At 42.5% G+C, this 24,782-nt stretch overlaps 1 long non-coding RNA gene across 2 annotated transcripts in view; it reads right to left on the minus strand.

Annotated features, from left to right (window-relative positions):
- Positions 1–24,782, minus strand: part of LOC133274444 (uncharacterized) — a 90,278-nt gene that overhangs the window by 5,159 nt on the left and 60,337 nt on the right. The window contains exon 3 of one of the 2 annotated variants that reach the window (XR_009745147.1): positions 20,093–23,403. The exons of the other annotated variant lie outside the window; for it this stretch is intronic. This is a non-coding gene — a long non-coding RNA (uncharacterized LOC133274444). Of the gene's footprint in view, positions 1–20,092; positions 23,404–24,782 lie in introns of those variants that run through there. 2 annotated transcript variants of the gene reach the window in all.

A 24,782-nucleotide genomic window follows, 5' to 3' on the forward strand; every position in this document is an offset into this window, starting at 1 on the left:
GAAGATGAGACACCTTCTGAGACTGAAGTGGCAGGACAGTATATGCAGGAACCAGCTGCTAAAATATAACAAATCACCAGCACAGTGTATCATGTACATCCAAGAGAACTGCAGGGCTTTGGGATGGAAGTGGCTGGACTGCTAAACCCATGAATTCTCTCATTAAAATCAACTGCTCTACTGGAGTAATGAAGGGTAGCAAATGCTGTAAGTTGTTCTAAAAAAGGCACGGGGTCACAGACCACTGAGCTTTACTTTGAATCTGGTAAATTGATTGAATTATCAAGTAAAATTAGAATCACAGGAAAGGACTGGCACAAAGAACTGATTGAGTTTTGCTCCATGATCTTGCCCTATTTCCACTGCTCGTCACTACCTTCAAAGTCCTGTTGATTCTTAAGTCTCCTGTTTAGATCATTCCTTGCTACTCTTCTGTATTTGGCTATGTCCTACAGAAAAATGGCTTTTCATCCTTCCCCATTCCACCTAATTCTGTCCTGGGAAAAACTGCATAAGCCAGTATTTGTATTTATTCATGTAATATCTGTATTGCCATTGCAGGTACTCCAGAGAAAAGCAGCAATAGCAGAAATCATACCCAATGTCCTAGTGATCCAGCACTGGTCCCTCACTTGTCCCAGTCTTAACAGAGGAGAACTGCATATTCTAGGAGGCTAATCACTTAAACTCCTGTAAGAATGGCTTTACCATGTGAAGAACATGCAGCATAAGAACGTTTTAACAGAGTTTTCTACATGAATCCTTATATATTGCCTGAACCAGATGGAGTTTTAGGACTTCAGTTTCCCTGGCAAGATACGCTGAAAAGAATGATCCAGATCCAGCAGGTGTCTTGGTTCTGTGCCTGGAAACTCTTTCCCTGGAAATAGGCAATCCCATCCAGCCATCCTCTCCTTACTAGTTCAGGATTTTTTGTGCTTCAGTATAAAATATTTACCTAATATCTCTTCATGCAGTCTGGTGTCTGGAAACACCACTCTGAAGAAGGCACCAAAGAATTATGCTGATCCTGTACTATTATATCTATTTTGCATATTCATTTAGCACTTAGTGTTTCTAACACCTAATTCTCTAAGCACCAAACACTACCAAGCAGTGACATTAAATGAACACATTAGACTATAATTCATACTTATTACCCATATCACTTTGATCAAACTAACTTCAGTGTTTATTTGGTCACCACCATAGTTAAATTGTTATTCTAATTCCACTCCACATTTTGTTAAGCATTCTGATTTAGCAACTTCCATAACTTTGTTTTCCTTTGTGACTAAGAAATGAGAGTTCCAGATTTTTTTTCTGAGTAGACATTAGCTTCCACGTATCCACACGATGCCAATACAATTCACTTTCAAACTCCTAAGGTCTAAATTTCCCTGTTTGGATCTCTGGAAAATTTGAGCACCCTCTGCAAGGTCACTGCAATGCTCTCTTTTCACTTTAGTCCCAAGTCCAAGTGGATATTAGGATTTATAAAGCTTATGGCCATTATGGCCTGAGAAGTGGAGCATCTCTGTTCTTGCCTCTGAGTCACCGTGCACCTGATGCCTCACTAATCCCCAAGTGGTTTGGTGTGCCTCAGCACAGAACAGCTATAATTACTTCTGGAAGCCAGCTGCCAGTCAAGTGGCTAAGAAGTCTGCAGAGCCATTTCCCCAGCCTGCATCGCTGAGTGCGTGGACCATTTGAATACAATACTAAATAGAACAAGACATGGGCGATATATTATCTTTGCAAAGCTGAAGTTGTCACATTTGCAGAATTAATATGGTGTGGCAGGAGATGTAAGGGCCACCTTCTCCATGGAGCTCCCACATCCGTGGAGCCAGACCGCACGAGCACAACGATAAAGAGCCTAGTTTTCCAAAACCACAAATTTCCTGACACGAGATGGGCAACCAGCAGTACATTGCAAGTCCTCTGAGATAAGCACAGAGATGAAAAACTAATGACAGAAATGGGTGAAAACCAGGTATTTCCTACTAAGTCTAAGCGAAACTTTTCTGGGTCTCACTCAAGCACTGTGCCAACAAACCTCTGAATTGTGTTGGAAGTGTTAAGCCCACACTGTGCAGCAAGCCAGGAGCACCTGGGAGCCAAAGAGCACCTGCACCATTTAGCAGATGCTCCTTCTGGGACCTCTGGACAGTATTACGTAAATGACTTTTATTTATTTAACCTCCTCAGTGATCCCTGCACTCTATGGACAAATGGGAGCACCGAGTGCCTGCTCCAAGGAACCCTGCAGCCTAAATTACAGGTAAGTCCCTGCTGCTGTTCAAAGAGGGTTACTTTCTGGGCACATTCCTTTTGCTATGGAAGAAAGGATACATTTAGGGTGTAATAAAGAAGATAAAACAACTGCCGCCTTTGCAGAGAAAGCTGCAATACCAGCAGTATCACCATAGGTTCAATCCTGTTCCTCCTCCTCTTCCTTCAAACAGAAGTTAAACTCACCCATTTCCTCCCTTGCACCCTTGCACACTCTCCTTAGAGAAAGAAGTGGCTCAGGACACTATCTCCAAATCAGAGGTTCACTTGGACACGTCCTGCCAAAAAAAAATCCCAGTAGAAGCTGGAGGAAAACATGGAATCTTTTGCTGCTTTGGACAATTTGCAAGGTGGATTTTTTTATATACATGTGTGTGTATACACATAATATATACGTATAATACATACATATATATTGTACACATGCATAATAAAATACACACATATATTTAGTGCTGCATGGGTGCCAGCCAGCTCATGTATTCCCAAGACAGAGAGATGCTGGTGTATGTGTGGGGGGGGGGGGGGAGCCTGACCAGGAAAGGCTGTTTGGAGGAAGCCCAGGAGGCTTCACACTATGTATCCCATTCAAGCTTGACCTTGGTGGAAAGCCCATTGACTGTTCAACACTGTCCACGCAGCCCAGAACTGTCCACAAGCAACTTCACAAGCAAAGACACACAGCAAGCTTTTGTCTCTTCTCCTCCAAACATAAGGTAGAGTCAGTGACCTTCTCTTCACCCCACATGAGAGTCCTCTTTGGGAAAGAGAGGCCATTTGAAGAAAGGGAAGGTATGTCCTGTGCTGGCACTGGGAATCCCACTGAGTGACAGGGAGAAGTTCTACAGCAATTGCTTTGTTTAAAATGCAAAATGTGGATGTGTTTAGAGGACATATCAGCATCAATCACTTTATGCAAATACTGCCTGTGGAGAAGAGTTTCCCCTGTAAGTCACTCCTCACTGCCCTAATCGAGTTAACGCTAGTAACTGAGGGCATGTTGCATGCTGATGGGCCACTGATGGTGCTGTCCCAGGAGAAGATTAATAAAAGGCAGCAGAAGTGCTTAGCCCCAAGCAGGGAGCAAAGTCAGAGGAGGAGGGGACGGGGGAGGACAAGGGTGTCTTTCTGTCTAGCAGTCATTGCCCATTACCACAGACTAAAAAAGCAAAACCTTGCAACCCTCTTCCACAATCACCAGCAGGCTTGCAGAGGAAGGTCAGCACGGATGACACGCACTGATTTGGACAGGAAACATTGCTGACTTGCAGCCTGTAACTTCTCTTCACAGGGGAACATGGATCCATAAAATAGAGGTAAAAAAATCAAATGCAACTCTGCTCCTGCCTCCAGCCTCTGAACACACATAGTCACAGCTGGACTCACAAGCTGACACCAGAAATCAGTTGCAGACAGCATGCAAGGATTTGCTTAGCACATCATAAAGGAGGACAGAGACACATTACAGCACAGGCCCTGACAGCCACTGAGGAGGAAACACCTGTGACTGCATGGGAATGGTTTTCAGGCACCGGCCAAGAAGGCAAGGCCCTGGCAGGAGTGAGTAGTGCCAACCACAAGTTGACTTCTCTGGCAAATGTAGCCCTAGTCCCTTCCTGGCAGATGAACAGTAAGTACTGCTAATGATAGTCATTACCATTATTTCCTCTCTTTCTCAGCGGCAAGAGCAGTAGGAGAAGGAGACTGGGGAGAAAGCAGATGTTTTCACTGCTGCGAGCAGAAAAGGAATGGAGCACTGCTAGTTAGCTTGCTTTTCATCCATGCACAGATAGTAGTTTTACTGCTTACTCTTTCCCCTTCTCTTCCTAGTCAACTCCTAAGCTTGCCAGCTCTCAGCTTCTCTCTCAGCCACACTTGCTTCCTGCATCAAACTGTTGCCAGTAGTTTCCCTCAGCGTCCTGTTGCAAAGACTTCTGCCCTGAGCTCCTCTCCCACCATGCCTGCTCTGCTCAGAACTTGAGTTATTGTCCCATGACTCCTGTACATCTGAGTTACTGTCAGATCTTTGCTGAGTGGGAATCTTCTCTTTTATGTATCTGTAAAGTGCTTAGAACATTTATATTGCTCTATAAATAAGGATAGTAAGAGTCTAACGCTGGCAGCTCTGGCAGATGCATAGGCAATGATGACAGCCTGCCCATGGAGTGAGATCATTCTGCTTACTGGAAGATTCCATACCACAACAAGCTTCTGCTTGGAATCCAATCCATATCAAAATCCTTCTGAGCCTAGCAAGAGCAAAGCTGGTGCTGTGTTAGGGAGCTGACTTAAGCCAAAAGTTCTCAGCATTGCACTTCCATCTGGCAGGCAATAGAGAGTTGCAGAGTTTGTATGAGAAGTACCGCCCAGATATGCCAGTCAGTGAAGAGTAATTTTTGCTCTCCTAGAAAACGCCTAAATAGTGCAGGTCAACCTGGTTCATAAGGAGCTTAAAATCAGAGATGGTGCCACCAACCCAGCTGCAGATTTGTAATGCATGCACTTCTAAACCACTACGAGGATTATTTTAGGACATGGATACAAGACAGAAGATGGCAGGATGCTCTTTCAGTTATGTTCTAGCCCCATATATTCCACAGCTCTGACACAGGCAGTTTTGACACAGGCAGCCCAAGCAGCTTTGAGGGACTTACAATGAGTTGAAGGGTAGGGATTTTGCACACCACATCCCTTTCTCTGTCTCTAGCATTTGAATGCTTATGTCCTTCCACAGGCACCAGCTGTATGAGAGTTCCCCAGACCGAGGACCAGCTACCATCTCTATGGGATAAAGATCAGCTATCAGATAAAGTTGCCATCAGCTCTCTACTCTGTGACTGGAGTTGCTTCTCCAAAGCTCAAGAGCCGAAACCCAGTCAAACCATCACCATACATCACAGCAGTCACTTTGGGGCTAGTACCCAGTGGGAAGACAGTTTGTTTCTGGCATACAAGCTGTTTTCCTGCTGGGGCAGGAGTGGAGGGTGGAGCAGAAAACCTAGCATAGAGGAAGGGCTGGTGAGCAGCAGGTTCTGGCTTTACAAGAGGATGATAAATGATAACAGCATTAGGAACAAAACCAAACATCTTTCATGCTGTCAGAGCAATGAAGCCAGCACATAACAAGACATGGGCACAGGGCAGTGTAGTTGCTTTCCAGAGAAGTGCACAACTATCAAGTTACTTCTGCTCTGAGTCAACAGACCAATTCATCTTCCCGGGGTTCCTGTAGAAGAGGACAGGGGATAAAGGGTTAGTCATTTCTCTCCACTTAGCTAAGAGCTGCAGCTGCTCCACAGTGCACTAAATTCAATAGAGTCATGTCAGGTAGTGCTGGATGCCAGCGCAGCAATGCTGTAAGAGGATGTGGACCGGAGAGTCCTAGCTGGACTTCTTCCCACACAGCCCTAGTAGTTACCAAAGAGTATTGTGAGGGCACTAGCTTAACACAGAAAGGAACAAACAGTCCAGAAGATGAGGACCACAGTATCTAATCCCCTTCAGTGTTCCCCCAGATTCAGACTCCACAGAAAGCTTTGCCTCCCTGCAGATGAGCAAAAAGCCCCCTTCCTGGGGTTTACCTCTTCTTCACAGGAGGAGGTCACCAGAGCAATAACAGTAGTTGGTGAAGGCAAGGATGCAAAAGCAATTCCTTCTATCAGTCTTCGTGAAGAACAGGTTCAATGAATTATTGTAGTTGCCCTCCTGTCTTTGTTGTAGTCCAAGACTTGGCAGTGAGGAAAAGATTAATGGCCAGTGCAGAATTAAGAATGAGATGGAGTGTCATGCCTGGTTTTGCTTTTACCAGCTCCCAGTCATCTCCTTCTATGCCCAAAGTTGTCCCTTTGGGCATACAATCAAACAGAAAACATGACACTCAGTGAACGTATATGCACGTAGCCAGGAGGACTCTCAAGTACTACTGGCTTGGCAGACCATTCTTCTCAATATTAAGTGGTGCTGGCAAATCATTCCTGTTAAACTCCAGTTCTCCTTAACAGAAGAGTAATAATACTTGATGATTCTTCCCCTGACAAACACTTGCTATCTTCCTCTGCTAATGGCAAGGGACATAGACGGCTGTTAACTGTTCTGGGCTTGCATCTGGGGAAATTGAGACACTGTAAGGGAAGTGTATTTGACTTCCAAGGTCAAACACAGCAAAGATTCAAACAGGCTTTCACAAGTCCCTACTCTCCATATTGTTTGCAATCTCTTTGTTTTGTAAGAAGTGTCCTCTCTCAAGATGATCTAAACCCTCTAGCAACTCACATACTTAACCACCACGCTGTCCATGAACTAGGTAGGCATCCTCCCCATCTCACTGCAAACAGCTCTGTAGGCCACATCAAGCAAGAAGGCTCTGCGACACCAGCTTGAGCTTGTCTTCTTTTGGCTGTGAGGACTGCTGGCTGCATTCCCTCCTGCCATGAAGGGTGGCCACGGACACAGAAATTTAAACAAAATTAATTGCTTTGCTAAATACACCCTATGCTGAAGAACACATCAAAATGGGGAAAATGGGAAAGTTCAATGGAAAAGGCCTTTGCAGTCAGGCATGAATGAGATGTCTCATGTGACAAAATGCAGTAGAAAATCTAAGTCCAACCTGGAAGAAGGCAGCAAAAAGGAACGTACAAATTCACACACCAGGTAGAAATGAGAGGTCTGGGGAATCCTGAAACCATCCACTGAACCCATTAAAAGTACCTTTGTGGGAAGTAGAATGAATGAATCCCACTATGTATTTATGCCTTGTGCTGAATTTACTATGCTGCACATAGAAACAGGTGAACTCCACTCAGTTTTCCCCACAGCTAGGCACTCTTTTTGCAGCACTGTCTTGTCCATCTAACAAGGAATGAGGTTAGGAAACCTTTAGTGCAGACACTGAAAAACTGTTTTCTCTGTCCAGGGAAACTGTTGGGAACTGGCACATTTAAGATCTCTGCATCTCTTTCAGGTAAATTAAACTGGGGGTGGGAGGTTCAAAAGTTATTGTGAGGAATGAGTGAAAAAATATGTACAGTCACAGACAGTGCGATCACCCAAGCCTTGTTTCATTTGGAAATGAGGCTTGAAGGAATTAAAATCTTCTATGCACCTACTGGAAATAGAAAGTTTACCAGAAAAATTATGGGTCTTGAATTATATTTGTATTAAAAGAAGGAGATTAAAGAAGACAATGACACTAAGAAAAGAGCACCACTTCTTTGGCACCAATAATTTTGAGCAGAGATCAAACTTGGAATTAATTCTTTTCAGATGATAAGGATGAAGCTTGGAAACAGCAAGGCTCAAAGTAGGAAGAACTGGAAAAAATAATAAACTGAAAAGAAATAGTCTCCTAGGATTTTGTGATTTGTTTGGGACCCCTGAAGAAAATGAAGAGTAGAGCAGCCCATTATAGAAGTAGAATTTGCTGCTCTACAAAGTAAATTCCAGACACCCACCCAGCCTCTATAGCACAGTAAAATGGCTGAGGTTGCTGGAATTAGTCAGGGCAAAATCAGGCCACACAAAGAAAAAAGAGCTTCCTCTGGTAACCTAACTAATGATATTCAGCATGTCTGTGCATTTCTCCACTGCTGGATATGTGACCATTTGTTTAACCACTCCTGGCCTTCTATTTCAAATAAGGATTAATAACAACGAAGATACCTTGTCTGCCAGATACCTGAAGCTTTGAATTGCATTTTTCATGGTGGGCTTGGCCCTTTTTCCCCCTCACACATCAGCTGTCTTTCTGCATTCTGCATGGCTTACTCTAGCTCTGGGTCTGGGGACATGATTTCTCCCCAAGTCAAAGTGGATGTTTCAAGACCTATGCCTGATATGGAAAGCAACATGAGTCTTACTGCAGCAATGCTAACATTAATTCCCAATAAAGTCATGCACTGAACAGCCTAGCAGGCTCCTGAACTGGAAAACTGGGAGCAAAAGAGGAGTTTGAAAGTAAGGAATACTGGTCCTGTTGGATCTCAGGTGACCCACTGAGATCTTTACTGGTTGTAAATAAAACAACACCCATGATGGGAGTGAATGTCTGGGTGAAGCAGTTGTTAGGGAAGTAAGAAAAATATCCAGCTGTGTCTGAGAAAAATCTAGGATATATGAAAAATCTAGGATATATGAAAGCCTAAGCCATAAGCCAAAAGCCTATACCACAAATCATAAAGACGTCTTGTCCCTCAATGATGATCTTATGGAAGCATTTTCTACCCAAGCACCAGTGCTCCTCCACAGGGAATGCAGCTGGTCTTGGTCTACCATCCCCACTGCTATTCCCATGTCATTCCAGCTAGGATAGCTGTGCAATTCCCCATCCTCTACAGCCAAGCACTCATCTCCTCTAGTTCCTCTCAGTCCAATTCTGGACCTTTCTTGTCACATACAACAGATTTTTAAAATGCATATTTAACTTCACAGAATTTATGTGCCACTGAGGAGAAATTCACACCCTCCTCCCAAATGAAAGAAGGAAGAAATAAAATCCTGTCCTTGACTTAACCTTTTACATGCACTGTCTCAGCAAGGATGGGATTCATTTGGTAATAGTTCATTGTAGCTTTATTTCTAAATCACAAGTGACCAGTGCCTGACCTAAAGGCCAATTATAGCCTCCATAACTGTACAGCAGTATGGAATAGCCTGCTGACTCTTTTATCACTCAAATAGTTCCTAGAGATTCTTTCTAAAGGACCCACTGTGCAATGCTCAACTCAGACTATTTGTTCGAGTTCTGTGGATCACCACATGGTTTGCTATGTAGTTTTCCTGAGTTGCACCTCTTTGTCCAGACACAGAGGACCTTTCATTTATTGCACTGGACCCTATCATCAATGTGTTCATGAGGAAAGAAGTGGGTTTCAGTTCCAACTGTCTACAAGGTCCACAGCTCAAGGCAGCTTGCTCCACTGAACAGCACTCCATAAAGTGTTGTTCCCACAGGAGGTGCTGGGTACCCCACAGGAGCACACACAGGGTTAACATTCTTGAATTTCTTCCCAGAGACAAATGGTTTGTGTTGAGGAACTGCTGCTGGGAAGAAAAAAAAAAAAAAAGCCCCTTTTTTATTATTCCAAGGTGCATTTTAATTTGCACAAGCGACATTGTGTCTGTGATGGATTACACGAAGGGAAACATTACAGCCCAGCAAGCTTGGCAAGAAAAAAAAATAGGGGAGATATGGGGAGGATTAAAAACAACCTATTGCAATGCAGAATTCTGATAAGGGGTCCATGGTGCCTTTAGAGCAGGAGCAGGTGGAACTCAGAGTACCAAGAGAGAGAAGAGGCATGGCATAGGGTGAGAGAAGGGGAGCAAGGTGGGAGCACAGACTGGAACAGACTCCTTGGTAATGTAGTCCACTCTCTTCCTGCTACCAGCATAATTGCAGAAGTCCTTTCATAAAAGGTCAGGCTCCATCTTAAAATCCATTCTGTTTCTTTTCCCTTGGAAGGATGTTACAGAATCTCACTTCTCTTTCTGATGGTTAGAAACCTTCATTTAATTTCCAGACTAATTTATTCTCAGCCAATTTATACCCATTTGTTCTTGTGCCAACATTGTCCTTAAGCTTAAATAGCTGTTCTCTCTCTTGAGGGTTTTGTGGTTTGATGTATTTATAGACAGAAATCATATCCCTCTTTCCTTATTTTGCCTGACTGAACTAGCAAAGCTCTTAATACCCTGTAAAGCAGATTCCCCATATCACTGGTCATCCTAGTACCTTTCTGTGTTCTCTTCCAATTCATACCTGTATTTCTGGGATACTGGTGAATTGTATGTGCTATTTCAGGAGTGGTCATACCAGGCTTTTGGACTATTGTACAATAGTTCCATTTCTTTACTGGAAGCATCTATATGCTGGAAATGTCTCCTGGTTTTGGACCTTTCGTCAGCACCATACTGGTCATTTGGCCAAGGTCATTAATGGTGAAGACAAGACCTGAGAAAAGCCTCCTTTCAGCATAATACTTCCACTTTCAGCACTACCTGTTGCTGTCCCCGCCTTTAGTCTCCCTTATGATTCCTCCGCTAATCACCATGCGGCACCTTATCTAATGATTTTCTGAGCTTGTGATAAACAAGCTCTAGCCAGTTATCTTATCAGAGACAGCTATCTCATTGCTTTTTATCCCATCTTCTTTTCCAGTTGTGCAGGTCTTTTTCCTTTAAGAGAACGAACGTACTGTACAAGCTAGAGAAAAATCCCTCTTGCCTGCTAATAGTGTATGGTTTATGGCACAAAGGTAGGTAATTCTGTCCCCTTGTTGGAGAGAGCACTGGTGATATGCAGTGCTCTCTTTACTACAATATTATATTTTCTTCCACACTCTTCAGGGCCTCAACAGCATAACCAGACTCTTTGTATTCCTCCATTTTTTTTTTTTAATCCAGCCTCTTCTTGTTTTGAACTAATACAAAAAAGCATTCTCCAGAGATATTAGTGCCTGGAATTAAAAAGGACAGATTTCTAGCACTTAGGGATGGAGGCATTTAATAAAAATGCAGCTTGGTAGGTGGTCTGAGAAATGCCCTAACACAGCAGGAAAGACTCAAGAAAGCAAGCTGAATTAGGTACACTGTTGGTAAACCAAATCATCACATTTTTGTACTGTGAATCACAAGGAGTATTTGAAGTAATTGCAGTAAACATTCATCTGTTAATCTACAGGATATATTTTACCATAAAAATCCAGGCACATCCATTAAGAGGAATGAAAAAGACCTACCCAGAACATCCTCATTAATAAGCACATAAATAAAAATAGCCTGGGTACTCCAAAATCTAGCTAAGGTTCAATGCAAAATAGTATCGAGTACCAGCTACTTCCCTGGAAGCTACACAGGCTTAAAATCTTTCCTTGCCAGAAGTTGAAAGCCTGTTGCCATAAGCCCAGAAGGCTTTTACTGCAGAAGATACAGATGAGCCCCTTAGGACCTGTAAGGTCTCTATAGCTGGGCTCTGATGCACCATGTGAATGGTTTCTATTGAAAATATTTGCCCATCAGTGCATGTATATATGTACATACTGCAATGTAAACACGTATCTATTTGCCTCTCCTGTACTTCCATAAATGAAATAAATGACTCCAAACATAATGTGCTTGGTTTTATAAGGCTATCCTTACTTGTCATGAGTAAACTCTACCAGGTCTCACAAAATTATGCTGTATTCTGATTCCTTGTGCTTTGTCAGTAACAGAAGTTCTACTGCTTAAATAATGCCTCACCTGGACTAACGCTACAGACATAATGCAATTCTTCTCCTGCCTCTCTCCACGTGTGTTCTGGGAAGTCACAGATTGGACCCATTCAGTTGGTAAGGGAGGAACAGAATCCTGCACCCTTCCCTACAGCCCTGCTGCCTCAATTGAATTACAAAGTAAAAGATCACAAATGCTTCTTTTTGATTCCAGAGCGAGTAAGGTTAACTCTACCTAACTGCTAACAAGAAGGTAACATATTCAAAGACAGTTTTCAGAAATGTATTTTCCATTTTCCCCATTATCTGGGGCAACCCAGTACTCTCCTTTAATAAAAGACTGTCATCACTTTTCAGAACAGAGCCAAACTCTGCTGCTCTAGAAAGGTCAGTGTTACACTTGCATTCATCATGTCACACAAGTAAGAAATCCCAGAATCAACTTCCAGAAAATGCTAAATGAAAAAAATTTAATAAAATAGAGTATTACTTCTGAAATCCACTTGCCCCTCTGTGCCTCACTGTCCTAAAACCTTCTGCAAGCACACATCTTGCTCTATGCTTGAAGAAACTCTTTCCTCAGAACCCACATTAACTCCACTTCCCCCTGCAGGGGACTGAAGTGTGCTTCTCTATAGAAGTTTCTCACAGAAAAATCAGAAGTATACAGTATTATTTGGAAAATTCAATGACAGCTAATTAATAATTGACAAGTGCTGGGTTAGGAAAAGACTGAATGCATTATATGAGTCATTCAAACTGAATGCTTTAGGCAGCTCAAGTGTTAAGTCCTTCCTGTTCCTTTACACTAATGACACTGTCACTGAAAAACAACAGAACTGAAAAGGATACTAGTGTCTTCCAGGCAGGGATTCTGAAATCCCTCTCTCCCAGTGCATCCCTAAACCTGCCAGCTCCTTTCTCTTCTAAGGGAGGTTTAGGCAAGCAGGCAGCACAGCCTAATTGGTTTCTTTGATGTGACGGACATATGAGGGGATCGGTTAAAAAGCCCCATGATAACCTTCCTCACTAAGACTGCTTTCAAGACACAGAGGATGTGGCATGAAACATTAATATAGCCTGAAGATCCCTTGATATAGGAAGGATCCTTTCTCACAGTGATAGTATCATAAACATCCAGTCACTTCAGCAAGGTCTACCATCCTTCTGTGGACCAAATAGGAAACTCTCAGAGCTGTTTCTGGAGCACAGACATGCACCCATATGGGTTGGGAGGGAGAAAACTTCTCTCCAAACTCCTGAGAAAAGGGGTGTCACAGTCAGGGTGACAGTAGGGAGAGCAGGCAGCACGGAGAAGCATTGATGGCTGCTGCTCTTGCCATAGTTGCTCTGCAAAGGAAGCCTCAGCTACAACCATTCCCCCACATCAATTGTGAGTTAAAAAAAAACAAAAATTATTCTACCTCAGACTCAGTAGGAATCTACCACTAAAGCTCCCAGATTTGCTCTTGCTCCCAGCTAACAGTCAGTACTGTTTCAAGTAGGGAAAGGACAGCTGGTGTCACATAGACGGTTGGGAGGTAGTAAAGAGAATACAGGGCCCTTGTTTCTTGTAAGGGGGTCCCTGGGGAAGCTACCTAACAAGATTCAAAGAAAGATGACTTAGGGCAAACCCAGAAGTCTCAGCTTGCAGTCTTATACAACTCTGCCAGGTTTCAGACTATTCTGTGCCTCTGCTTGGACTCAGACCATGCATGTTTACTTACTGCCTTGATACCATATCAGTATTTTTCCAGAAAAACACAAGCAGGAAGCAAACAGTGATTTCTAGCATCCAAAGCCTGAAACCAACAACAAGAAAATCTTTAAAAGCTCTTTGCCTGCCAGTGGAGCTGTCAGAGCATCTAAAAATGTAAGTTTAAAAAAGCCTGATTCAAGGCAAGCTAAGGTGACTGCCTCTTTCTCTAGAAAGAGACTTCTGTGAAATAGTAGGGTTTTCTAGAGAAATCTCTGAACATTAAATCACTCACTCTGAGTTTTTAACAATGTGATAGCATAGCAAGGTAGCGGATCTGACATGTCCGGGTTTGGTATATGCCAGGTGCCTGGGAGGAGCCAGCTGGAAGATTAGTCTACTATTGAACTACCTTTTCAAAATGATATTAAAAAATATAGGTTGAGCCTAACAAGGCCCCTGGTGTTTCAGATGCTAACCCAGTGACCATATTACAGAGTTGCCCTACATGCATGAAATCTCAGTTGCCCTACAAGTCATGAAACAAGTTATGGGCTAATTCCACAAATAATGGATGACTTTGCCAATGTTCAGTAAAATCCTTTACATTATTAAAAACATCAGTGTCAGGTTACAATTACTAAAGAAGTCCCAAGTCACACAAGGCTTTAGAGATTATACCCAAAACTTTGGGATGAAGTTTATGTGTCTATGGACTATTGTCCTGAAAAAAAATGAATTGAAAGGTTTGCTCTCACTAACAATCTGGGGGCTCCCAGCCCCTCCTGAGCCTGCTAGAGAGCTGCACAAGCTCTACTTTTGCTACAGAAAATAGGACATGTTGGAAACACCTTGCACAAGAACCATTTGTGTAACTTCCCTTTCTGATTCTTTGCCAGCAACTTTCCTCCACAGCTCTAGCAAAAGAGGATCACCACAGTCATCTTCATGACTACACAGACAGGATGTACACAGCAGAGAATGGGATACTCCCAAGTCAGGAATAATTCAGTTTCTGTTATAACAGTTTCCACTGCTATGTCAGCCCACTGCTGAACACCTGAAAACAACGTATCCTTCCTTATGGCACAGATTCTTCTTTCTTCATTGTTTTTTTAATGATAAAAAGTAGTATTATTAAAGACAGGCAAACAAAATACACTTCATCCTTGACAAGTTTTGACCTTGAGCCAGCAGCTTCCCCTGCATCTCAGAAGCATGGTTTTCTTTTTAGGCTTTATTTTCATGTAGGATTAAGAATTGCCTTGTATTGCTCTTCCTAGAAAATTATTTCAAATGTGGAGTCCACCACTGCACACTTTTTTGGATGCACTTAACAGTGCCCAACATAATGTCTTTTGGTCCACAGGAAGATGCTGTAGGATGAAGCCAATTTTCCACCCACTCCAAGTCACTCTCTTATGTATAGATTGCCCAGCCCAGTGTACACAGAGCTCAGAGTATCATTGGTCCTTAGGGTGATGTGGAGTAGTATTATTGATTACTGAGTTACTTAGTGAGTGCCAGCAACCATTCTTTGCCTGACAGGACAGAAGGAGTGTATATGAATCATGTGGGATAGGAATGACTTGTGTCATGCTCAGTTAGCTCCTTTATTTCTTTACTGAAAGATGCCTGTGATACTTCTTGGTCAGAAAATAACACTAAGGGCTTCAAAGAATGAAAATAAAGATAAAATGAGAATGAAGAGGGGAAATGAGAACACAGATGATTTCCTTTACCCTTTCCCTGAAAAGAAAAATGATAAACTACCAAATAAACAAACTCACGTGTTCCCTTTGCCACCCTTGTTTTGCTTTAAAGGCCTTATGTCAAGAAGCTGCACTATAATTAACTCCTGTTAACTCATACATAAAGGCTACTGCTCCTCAGATGGAGATGGCCATACCCACTGCAGAGCATGCCAGCTATCTCCTTGCTCATGGGTTCTGGCACCAGCCAATTCCATTGTGTGATTTATCACCTGGTAATCCATCTCCTCCATCCATTATCCTGCACAAAACCCAGCTCTGGACAGCTGCTTTCTCTGCAGAGCTGTCACTTTGCCTACCCTGTTCTCAGCAGGGCAAGGGAGTTTTGTCTTTTTAGATTCAGTAAGCCTCATGACAATTTGGTTGAATATCTTACAGGTAGAAATAACAGCTCTGTGCACATTAGATTAGACTGATGACCTGCGTAAACCTTTCTCTTCAGCTGGGATAGCTCTTCCAACTTAGGATTTGCCAGCATCTATTAGATTTGTGCAAGTTAGCACTCCTGAACCTTTTTTAATATCCACAGGCTATTTAAGAATCAATTAATGAAGCCTACAAAAACTATTTTACTGAAATCAAACAGATCTGTTGCCTCTATGCTGAACTGATAAACATGACAAACAGTGATTTCAAGTGCTCGAACTGCAGCTAGTACAATTATTCAGCAATAATTTATATTGTGAAACAATATATAAGCAAAACAATGTATTATTGCATGTCAATTCTTTGAGCTTGAAATACAGTTTCAGGATTCTTGCATATGCAATCCATGTGCACATCCATACAGCATCTAAATACTTCACCAGACTTACGTAGTAGTCCTTAAGTAGTATCAAAGGTTTTTATATTAGAAAGGTATAGCTATATCAGTAAAATCAACACATTCTCCTAATGCTGATATTTGCTTGTTACAGCAAGCTTGGTTTAAGCTGGTTTGGTGTATGGAATCAATGAAGGCAACAAAAGTTTCTTTTGTGCATCTAGTCTAAATTCTCAGGGTTGGGGCCCATATCAGCGCCTCCATATTTGTGTGACAGCCAGGCTAGAACTGCTCCAGTGCAAACATTAGCACTAGTGAAGCATATGAAGAAAAAGAACACACTGCAGTAGAAATTAAAGTTCTCCTGCCTGCAGCTGTGCAGCTCAAAAAAGCTCTGTGTACAATAAAGATAAAGGGGAAAATGGTAAAACACAATGTTTAGCTTCAAAGACTCAACAAAAAGCAACACATCCTCTCAAGAACAAGACTTTCACCTTTGGTACAGCTGTACTGGATCTAGAATTTGTCATGTGCTTAGGGACAGGACTCACAAATCCAAAGAGAGCTCAGCTTGGGGAAAATAATTAATTTCTATTCCTCTCCTTCAGCTCAGTCAACCTCATGGGGGGAGATGCCAGAAAGCATTACTGCCCTCCTGTTCTTCACATTAAAAAAAGAAAAAAGTAGGTGAGGAGGTAAAAGGGAAACAAAGATGTAGAAAGAAGCTGGGGAGGGGAGGAGCAGGGACGGGAAGCTGAGAAGCAAGAAGAAAAAAAGCATTCGTAAAATTAAAAGGCAGGGCCCCATCAGATTATGTCGGGCAGGGGAAAGCGTGTAGTAGGCAGGAGTAATGGGTAATCGGAGCAGAAGTGAAGAAGGGGATGATTTATGGGAGCATGGAGACAGGGGTGGAATAATTTTTGGAGCAGAACGGGGAACTTACTGAACGCCTGAAACTCAGCTACTTATCCACTCGTTCTCGTGATAAATTAGCTCTTGTTTAAAGTAACCGGAGCTCCATTTTTCATTCTGATTACTACACTTGATATCTCTCTCTCTCCTTCTGTTTCTCTCTGACCACTGCCCCTTAGCAGGTTCTCTGAGCTGAGGCAATGGGTTTATGGGAACTCTTCACCCCTCCATTACACTGTTCACACCCCCCCTCTTCCAATTACTGTGGGATTAACTCTTTAAGTTTCTGTGTGCTTCTCTGAGCTGCTTCAACTGTTTCTCAGGGTTGACCTGGGAGCATATGGAATATGATCTTCCATTTATGCTATGGTGGGGGAAGGTGCATGTGTGTGCAGTGCTTGCATGCATACGGAACGAGCACAGTGGTATGTCCTGGCTTCCAGCGTTTGCGCATGTGTTTGCCACATTCGGAAAGCAGCAACATTTCTGGCCTAGAGCACATTCGGTTATGACTAGGAATGATTTATTTTACAGTACCACCCAAAGCCACCACACCTCCCAGAGGCTCAAGGTCTCACTATTCAGTTTACCACTCAAATCCATACGAAGACTCAGGTGAGACAACAGGCAAGACTGAAGCAAGTGACAGAAAGGAGGTGACATACAGAGACAGACTTGCCACAAGTGAGTAGATGATTTTAAGATAAACTCATATAAAGACACGCTTTCAATAAAAACTTGCAGGACAAATAAGTACTAATAAGTATCAGGTTTCCTATTGACACCTGTTTTGTTTTTTTTTCTCCTAAAAGCATCAGAATACTGAAGTGAATCACAGGGAAAGATTTGAAGAATTAAGTGGTTTTGCCAGTCTGTTCAGGGAATACAAAAGACAAAAGGTACCACAGTAGACAGACCAGCTAGGTTTCTGCTCCCTCCCTTTATACGTGAGAAAAACTTGCAGAGCAAATTGCTGAGAATTCTGAGAAATAAAATATAAGAACAGACAAGCCAGGAGTTGGCCTGTTATCGACAATAGTCTAGAACTAGAATATAAAAAGAAAGGGTTATTCACTGAAATTAAAAGTTGACAAAGTAATTAGCTGGTGCAACCTTCACCTCAGCTGTTACTAATGCCAGGAGCTAGGCACAATTGAAAAGGATAAGGCAGGTATAAGGACATATCTAGACTTATGTTGGTTGGTGTGGACACACACCCGAACAAGAAGTCAATTTCTACGAATACAGTCTCAGCAGATGTGACCCCACAGTCCATCTGTTTCTTAACTATGCCCTGCCAGGAGTCCCTGCACCTTCTCAACTCATGTTGTGTCAGTCACAGCAAAAGACAAGGTATCAGGTTAGTAAAGGACACCAGATCTGACACATCACAGCAACACATGACCTCCCATATAGGGCAGCACAGCCATAAAGCCTTGCTGAACAAATAGGCTGCTTGCCTGACGCAGCTTACACTCAGTGTAAATTCTATCACATATTACAGGACACAACATTGGTTAAACCACACATTCAGCTCTAGCTCTTGTGAAGGAGCCATATTCTGATGAATGGTATCTGTCTGATTTGCTGCTACTGTGTGCTCTGTGACACTCCTCTACAACCATCCTGAGTACACTCTCCTAGGTACAGTTCAGTTAAATCACACTGACCCACATTCAAGATTGAGCTAATTATAGTAAAGCTAACGTAAATATAACTCATATTTCTTACATTTCTGTAGCCAGCAGGTAGTATAACCACACATCATCATCTTTATGCCAGAGGACATGAATGTTATGGATAGGTACTTTTCCAAATGAGAAGATGGACCTCAACAAAAGTTATTCATATTACAGTCTCTCAGTACAGTCCTTTTTCGTATGGGCTTTCAATGCTTCTTCTATAAACGTAAAGATCTCCAAGTTCAAGCAGAGCAATCCCATCTCCATTGCCTCCTTATTCATACTACTACAGAACTGTGCGCTACATGAACAACCTGGTAGCACTGGACTCCTGTTACTACCTTTGTTAGTGTAAGAGGCATTCTTTGAATAGATAACTACAGCTTGAGTTATGAGGTGTTTAGGAGGAAAGTCCAGGTAAGGTAAAAAACTAGAGAAAAGCTATAAGCACTGTCATTACCAAAACCAGTAGGTGGGCAGGCTGCTTGGAAACAATGATGGAGTCTCTGCCTTGAAGGAGTCACAGACAGTGTAAGTGCCCAGACCTCCTGAACACAAATTTACAAGCCTGATGTGTTTATCATAAAATTCACCAGAAAAGTGTTTTTGGAAGACAAATAGGTCCACCAGGTATTACACCATTAGTATTTTTCTAGGGATGTCAACACAGCTACTATGTGCAGGCAGGGACTGCAGTCCAAAGCCCAGACTAAAAAGCAGCTACAAGAGAAGCAACAGGCAAAGACAAGGTGTGCAATAAAAGTTTAAAGGTAGTGAATGTGCATTTTCTTTGAGGTGAGTATACTGCACATCCTCTAACCTTGGAAGATCCCGGGGGGGGGTTTGGAGAGGGGATGAGGGTGGTTCACAGTTGTTAATACATTTTTATTATATATTTCATTATATTAAGTAGAGGGCAAACTGATCACTATGACCAGACAAGGACAGAGAGATTAGCCTTACTGGAGTCATGGGCAGTTTCTTACTTGGAGTTTAGGTAGTTGATCTACCCACCATGTTTCAGACTGTGCTCACTTTATCTGTACCTGCGATTCCAGTCCCATCTCTTCTTCTCATACCTTTGATAGCAAGCAGCTAGATCTTCAGAGATTTCAGAAAGCCAAGGTTGAAGTAAATGAAAACTGAAAGTTTTACTTTTATACAGAGCAATTTCAATACGAGAGCATTGAAATAGAATAGAATAGAGAACACACAGCAGCTTTCACAAGTTCCAGAATACTTCAGGTTGAAAAAAATGAAGTATTTGAAGTTTTTCTCTGGGGAGACCAATTTGTTGCAGAAACACCAATCTTGTGGGAGTTTTTTTAAGCCCACGGGAGACCTATTGCTTTTACCTTTGGGTCCCGGCTGACTTGGCATTTCAGATATGGCACTTGAAAACATAAGCAGGACAAAAGCAGAAACTTCATTTTATGAAAAATTTCAAAGGTTACAGGCCATAATCCTGAAGTAATAATCTTATGCTTTCTTCAGGGAAGTGAGGTAGACGGGGCTTAAATGAGCTAAATGCTTCAAATCCAACCTGCATGAAATTTAGCACACTTGTAGTTTTAAACTGGCATCTAGAGCATCTTGGGTTTTAAAAACCAAACACACTTAGTTTTTCCTGAAGGACTCTGAAGTGGTGAAAATTCACTAGGCAGGTCTTGCTATAGACCATATGGAGAGTATAACTCCTTTGTTAGACTGTGATTTCTTCCGTTGCAATTATCTTCTAAATGGCCACTGTCAGGGTGGCTTACAGCAGTGGCTTCTTTCTTCTAGAACTACCTGACCAACATAATTGCTAAGATAGCTTATGGACAAACCAGAAGCAGCTTAGCCTATAATGGTACACTAGTTGCCTCTGTCATCTGAATGCTTTTTTACTGACTTGTCTCCAACCTAGTCAACAAACTGCAGAATTAGTCAGAGGACCGTTTACACCTCAGCCTTGCTGATGAGACTGCCAACAGGAAAACTTCCCAATGCAATGCTCCGCCATTTTCTCTGCAAAATAAGTAAGGCACTAGTTTGGCTGAGACACTAGCTCCTTGTACACAGCCATGAGGTAGTACTGACTGTCTCTGTTACTGCAAAGTGAATGCTGCTGACTGAAGGACTACTCAGTCAGCAGCCAATCAACTGAGTAACTCATTTGTTATACCTAAGTGTATCTGATACTATAACCCAAAGGTTCACATACAGCAGCTGTCTCTCTCAATGAGCAAGATTACCAGGATGCAAATATGACACAGTCCATCATTCGGTGCAAACTCATTTTGTTTAGCCTAGAAGCTCAGACGAAGAAGCAAGCAAGCATTGTTTTTATGACCATTGCCCTCTTCCCTCTGTCCCGCAAAACCAGCTGACCTTCAGGGGAACATCCAGCGCTCAATGGAAAGGAATAGCTAAAATATTCAGAGGATGTCAGGATATCCCTTCTTTACAAAGAAAGCAAGCATTCATTTATGGGCCTGAATCAAAATTCCGTGGGTCTGCTTTCTGGCCCTTTCAAGAGGCAGAGAAGTCATTGTTACTCAGTGGACAGTGAAAATTTGCCCCTACTTACTTCCAATGCCAAGCCAATGGAGAGAAACTTCTGTGGAAACTTTTCTTGAACAAGATCTTAAGTTTTTAGAGGTTCTTCCATTTCTGTTGGCCTTCTAGACCATACTGGAATTCAAATAACCTACCTGATGTATTTGGGGGGTTGTAAAATATCACAGATAGAAGTGAGATAAAGGTGGAGAGAAGAATCCTGAGATACTATGGATATATTTATTTTTTTAAGAACTATCATTGCTCTCTTCTATGCCCCCTCCCCTGGCAGAGGTGAACTGCATATCTTTAGTTAATAATTAACTTGTCATGAGCTCCATCAATATCCCATCATCCAAGTGACAGAGGGAAGGGAGGCGATGGGGGAGGTGATCAGCACGACATGCCAGCTCTGCCCGCAGCCTGCGATCTCGTCTCAGCCATAATAAATAGGATGAAATGCACTCCTGATAAATGCCCATGTCATGGAGAGATTTTACCTTCACTCAGAAACAATGTAATATCTCAGCTATTACCCAAAATAATTTATCAATGTGTAATAGCTTTGTGCAGAGCTCAGATAGGAGGGGAGCAGCGCTGCCCGAGATGGATGGATCCTACCTTCTGCTTTTAATTTTTAATGCTCGTAGGCAGCTTCACATTAAAGGCCAGGTGTCATATATAGACTTAATGTAAGAATGGAGTTCATGAATTCTAATCAGGAGAGAATCTCCTTCTCTCCTCTCTTGCTTTAGTCACTTCTCTTTTTTTTTTATTTATCAATTTTCCTGTCTTTCTGTACTCCCATCTTCTTTGCCTCACCTCCTTTGGTCCATTTCTTCCCCCCTATTCTTCACATTTGTTTTACTCCCTGTCTCTGTAACAAAACCATTTGGGTAGCTATTTGCTACTTCTAAAAACTGTACCATCACTTAAGGACAAAACAGAAGACTAGATTTTCTTCTGCCTTGGTCCCTGTGCCATCATTTATATACAGGCAAAAAAACCCAGCAGAGTAGCGATCAAGAGCGGAAAAATCTGGACTATGGCCATCAGAATTCACAGTGGAATTACATTGCTAAAAAGAGCCTGGCTGTAAAGGGCCAGTGGAAAAGGTCCATCCCATATCCCAACAAATTCACATATCGCTGCAAAGAAACATGCTTCTTTAGTTGGCAAGAATACTGCACTAGGATGTGTAGATCCAAACAAAAGTGCTGTACCCCAAGGTCTCATTTTCTTCAGATTTCTAGTTTCCTTATAGCCATGCCAGCCACATAAACTTCCTCCTCTTCACTTTCAACATTATGCATGAAAACCCAACTGGGGCCCATCTCATCTGGTGGCCTGCAACAGAGGATCCTATTCAAGGAGCTCTGTAGCAGTACATAAAATCTCCAGTATGGACAATACCAGGAAGTTGTAATTAAAACCACACCATTAGGGTTCAAGTTAGAAATAGCATTATTGTATCAATACACTACATCAAAGAATGACATACTGTCTGGGTGAGGCATACCTGAAAGCCACAGCAATGTATGTCAGCACTTCTTAGCTCTGCACAAAGAATGAAGCTGCAGGAAGGAAGGGGGGAGCACCACTTACTGACCAGAATGTGCAGCGAGGGACAAGAAGACAGTTAATACAAGCAGCAGACACAAAGATCAAGGAAGAGCCACAGACTGCAAAAAAGGAAAATGTCAACTGTTTAGACAACAGCTTCTGTTCACACTCCAATGTGAAGAAAAATAAAAGCACACCAAGGCAATGCTGCCCAGACAAGAAGCACTGCCAGAGCTGCAAAACCTTTTACAACCACTTTGCTGAATCTCATGTTATGAGGATACCAGTGCTAAGAGGAGCCTGGACTTGACTTCTTGATTTCCTTCTTTCTGTCAACAAAGGTAACTTAACTGCTCCATTTGTTGGTTGACAAAGCAGGGTCCACAGACTGAATTACTCTCTCAGGAATTCCTTCAAAAGAAAAGACTTCTCTTGTGCCTGAAGACCAGGATGGCATAAAAAGGCTTTGCTGGCGCTGCTCCTTTTTAGCAGATAAACAGAGGACAACCACCTTTAGGGATTTTATTGTCAGTGAACTATTCCTCTTTTCCTCTTGAAACTATTTTTCTTTCCCACTCGGACATCTTTCTTTCCAGAACATAAAAAACTTGAGACACAGGTAATTTATTCCCACGTGGAACTCAGCATATTCCTCAGCCTACCAGATCAGCACAGTAAAGTTCTGTTCTCAAGCACCTGGTCACTGGAGGAACAGTCCATAGGAAATATTCCTTTCTTGTTTCTTACCTTCTGCAAGGATTACCCTGAGAACATTCCTCGCTTTCCATGTTACTCCTTCCCAGCTCTGCACATCACAGTTCTGGAGATCAGATCTGTCCCAGTTAAAACAAGCAGCATGCCCAAAACTATTGACTTCGCACTGCTTCTCAGTAGGTGGTTGATCAAAGGGAGAGAAAGGCTGGTGTCCCACTGTGACAAATCCACTCTGCACACGAAGAAGCCATCTCTATAAAATATGTTAAAACAAGTTTTAAGAAAAAGTCATTATGTAATTGATAAAAGACAAGACTTAGCTTTGTATTCAGCTTTGTGAATGTCAAGATAAGAGACTGCAGACCTTTGAAACTTTGGACAGCAGATCTGAAAAATGAGAAAGTGGAAAGCCAAATTTGTATTGCTGGGCCATAGTGTGGTACTTCAGGGTACAGGGAATGTGTGGCTGTTTGTGGGCAGAAGCAAACTTCAGGCCATCTGTGAAGATTCCCAGTTTTTCTAGGAACACTTTACTGAGCACATTTTGCTCCTCTATGTCTGTGTATAAATGTCACACTGCAAAGGCAAGACACTAGTATCCCCTGGTGCAGCAGCCTTAGGATACCCTCTGTGATATACAGCTATGTGAACTAATAAGGAAGAGAGATGCTGTTTGAAGAGGACAGAAAGATAGCCTTACCTCCCCTGAATACCATTCACTTAGTGGTTTTGGCCTGGCTCCAAGCCAGGAGGAGAGCAGCATGCCCTTGTCTGTGTTGAATGAAAGCCCATTGCTGGCTGCCAAACAGCCTCAGGCAGACAGGGACTCCAAGGACTGAACTGAGAGCTCTAAACTCATTCACTCATGGGCCAAGATCCTTCCTAACCCTAGAGGGGTGTGACAGAGAAAAGAGAGACATCCCCCAGGTAACAGTCTCTTGCATCACACAGTCTGAGCCTAATAAGGGTCTACTGCTGTCTTATTCCATTGCTAACACTATGACTCTAACTGCCGTGTACTACAAATTAATTCATTCCTTCAGGCTTTGCTGTTCAGTAACTGGCTGTCACAGCAATCTCCTGAGGAGCTAATTGAGAGTTGTGATCCGTGCAGTATTTCCATTACTGCTGTAATGACAGGCAGCCAGACACACACATATGCATGCTCACACACACAGAGCACAGGTTCCTCTGTCCTTATGAAGGGAAGCCAGAGCCACCTCAAGTACTCAGCAGTAGCTAGGAGAAAGGGAAAACAGGCTGAACTATTTCAACAATTCAGACTGAGGTCATCCAGACTTTGCCCAAATTAGGGCAACTTGCTGGGAGCTCAAGACTGATTCCCATTAGTGGAGTGTGGCCTTCACACACTCCTCTTCTGTACCGTGGCACAGTTCCCGGACACTACAAATCCCACCAAACAAGTCACCTTTCTTTGAACAGTCTTCCCTATTTCATGGTGGAACTTGTAGTCTCCATAGAGATGCTTCTTGACCAAAGATGTTTACAGCTGTTGTGCGTGTAGCACTGTAGAATCTGCTAATATTAGAGCCTTACAGTTCTGCTTAGCAAACTCGAAGAGGTGTTAATTTAGGAAGGCTGTATTTGATCCATTATGATGTGGTTATTTGG

The sequence above is a fragment of the Pezoporus flaviventris genome, unplaced genomic scaffold (genome assembly GCF_033815535.1).
Source record: "Pezoporus flaviventris isolate CSIRO_AGI_PZ_B2104156 unplaced genomic scaffold, CSIRO_AGI_Pfla_v1 ptg000036l, whole genome shotgun sequence".
NCBI classification, from domain to species: Eukaryota; Metazoa; Chordata; class Aves; order Psittaciformes; family Psittacidae; genus Pezoporus; species Pezoporus flaviventris.